Source organism: Malurus melanocephalus, unplaced genomic scaffold (assembly GCF_030028575.1).
Source record: "Malurus melanocephalus ecotype Western Australia unplaced genomic scaffold, MMel_1.1 scaffold_113, whole genome shotgun sequence".
Lineage (NCBI taxonomy): Eukaryota > Metazoa > Chordata > Aves > Passeriformes > Maluridae > Malurus > Malurus melanocephalus.
The window spans coordinates 403596-406451 of record NW_026623345.1 but is presented as its reverse complement, the minus strand read 5'-3'; positions in this window follow the sequence as shown (position 1 = coordinate 406451).

Genomic DNA, 2856 nt, shown 5'->3' with positions numbered 1-2856 from the left:
AGGCAGCTCTGTCCTTGGGGATGCCATCAGCTCCTCACCTTATAGTCATGGGGGATGACGGGAGAGACCTGCCGGCAAGTGAGCACCACGTTCTGCCCCGGCAGCTCGTAGACCAGCCAGGCTCGGGGGTACAGGGCATGGTAAAAGGCGTAGTGGCCGCAGTAGCCCCAGTTCCAGCCCTGCAGGGCACTGGGTCTCTCCACGGACAAGACCTGCTGGTAAATCGTCTGCCCCTTGCACCGCAGGCACACCGTGAACTGTGGAGGAGAGGAGCAGGGATGAGATCAGCCCAGTGTCAGAAAGCACAGCCGCCCAGGCTGCTGCAGTGCCACTCACTCCCCTTGCAGACCGTACCTGGTTGGCAATGACGGTTTCATAGTGATAAAGGCCAGGGTTCAGCTGCCAGCAGTTGAACTCACCCCACCAAAACTATTTCTTTAAAAAAGGAATTTAAAATGTTTGAAACCTGATACATGTTATATGCTGTCTTAAAAAATCCAATATGAGTATGTAAGGTGACTAAGACTTGTTCAGGACCCTAAAGTCTGTAGCTCTGCAGCTGCAAGAGAAGAATTGTCTGAATCATCTCTGGTGCGATGGTCAGAGCAGCTGCTGCAGTACCTGGAAGAGAGATGGACAGTGCAGAACCCGTGGGTTATTTATGCCCTGTGGGCAGTTGCCAGAGCAAAGCTTTCTGGTGGAGATGGAAAGGCAAATGTCTGAGCTGAGTGAAGGGAGGAGCATCTTTTCCTGTGGGAGGGTGACAAACCACATCAGTCTGTTGGCAAATCAGAGGGGAGCTTCAGGTGACTTTACCTGGTCATTCCCGTCTCTGTTTAATCCAGTGTGGGATTGGAGCTGTGCTTGGGGCTCCAGGCAGGATCTCACACAGCCCTCCAGCAAAATACCCAGAATCTGGCCTGCCTTTCCCCAGTCTCAGACTGCTGCTGCTGAGGGTGGCACTTCTCCCTGCTCTCTGGTGAGCTCTGAGCTGACTGGAGGTGGGACTGGTGAATTCCTCTCCTCTGTTCCTGTGACCATCCAGGGTTTTTTCCATGTATTTTGATCCATTGCCTGGCTGGCATCGTTCCTCATGGTAACCTCATTGCCGTGCCCTTGCTGTGTGTGCAGGTCAGCAGTGCACAAGTCAGAAATGCAACATAAGAACAGCCTGTGATGCAATCCTGAAGAAACTGCCCCAAAAGCTTCTGTCAGAGAAGGACACACCTGCCCTTTGCTGATTGCTGCAGCACTCCCTGAGCTTATCTCCAGAGCCACACTGGGGAASAATGTCTGTTGGGATGCTTGGTTTGAGCATAGAGAGATGGGATTTACTGCTTTGCCTTGAGTCTGCTTAAGCTGTCAGGTTGGGCTGCCCAGGCTCTTGTGGCAAGGTCCTGCCTGGTGTCATCCCAGCCTCTGCTTTCCCTGGCTCTGGTGTCACTGGACYGAGAATAAGTGTCTGGCATGTCCCTGGGCTGTGCTGATGAGGCTTCTGGCTCTTCCCTTTCTTGCAAGTAGATGCTGTGGTTACTCTGTGGCTTCTGCTGCATTGACACTTCCTATCTTTATTACCAATAATAGAAGTGTTGCAGAGGCTGTTTATTTTCARCTGTGTCCAGATGCTTTTCATCTCAGTAGCTTTGCCCTGCTCCTGCTCCTCTACTTTTTGCTTGGCTGGAAGATTCTTTCATGCTCAGGTGAAGTTGATTGGTTGTTTTTGGTTTCTTTTTATTTACAGGGTTTCATTTTGTGTTTCTTTGTTCTCTTTTTATGTTTTGTCAATAGCTTGCTCAGTGTGATACTTCAGTGTATTCTGGTAAATATTTTGAATTCTTACCTTAGTTTTTTTATTTTTTCCCCTTATAGTCAGGGGGAGGTTTTTACTTTTTCTTGATAATCTCCTGAAATAGGTGCTTAACCAGCAAGCACAGCCGACCTTTGAGAAGTTTTTGATTTTCCCTTGGGGGGAATGGTTTCATGTATGTCCTACCAGACACAGAAAACCCCCAGGGGTCATGTGCATCTCARTCTGACCTCTTCATCCCCCTGCTGCCCCTCTTCTCTCTCCAAGCTGCCCACACTAGGCCACAACACTTTGCATCATCACCTGATTACAAAACTAAAAGGATTAAAGTACTTTGGAACTCGCTCCAACTAAGTTGTTTTTGTTCTTTCCTTGACCTGAAACTGAATTTCTCTTGTACTTTCTCTTTCCAAAATTCCCAGCATTTGCCAAAACAAACCTAACAGTATCCATAACATTGACTTTGCAGCTGCAAGATAAATTCCGATGTTGTCAGACCGGATTGGCCGTAATTGTTGCCTTTGGCATGAAAATAACTCCAGCCTCGCTGATCCTGGCCAGTCCTTTGTCCACCTCTGGCCAGTGTCCCACATTTGAAGGAATTGTGATGCTTCCTATAGCTGATGCAGAYGCTGAGAGGATAGTACAGTAGAGGAGAAGGTCTGGTCCTCAAAAAATCCTTAGCCTAAGAAACAAGGTGTAGTGACCAAAACCCAGATGAGGATGGGKTGGTTGGCCAGGTCCCCCGTGCAAAATTTCTAGAGGTGGGAGGCCTTTGACTAGTGGCTGTGGGTGAGAAGCTGTTTTTAGAGATGTACTACTTGGATGAGCTGTCAGCCTCCTCAGCACATCCTCTGTTGAGCAGGTCTTTTTGTCTTTTTGGACAGAGGCTTTTTACTTCCTCCTGTTATTTTCCTGAGGTGCTGTTTAGGGGTAATTGACCCAGTGAGAAATGTTGCCCTTTTTCTCATGGAAACTTTAATCCTGCCCCAGACCCAGCCTGAGGGGTCCACATGAGCACTGAGCCCAAAGTGCCCCATCTCAGTGCA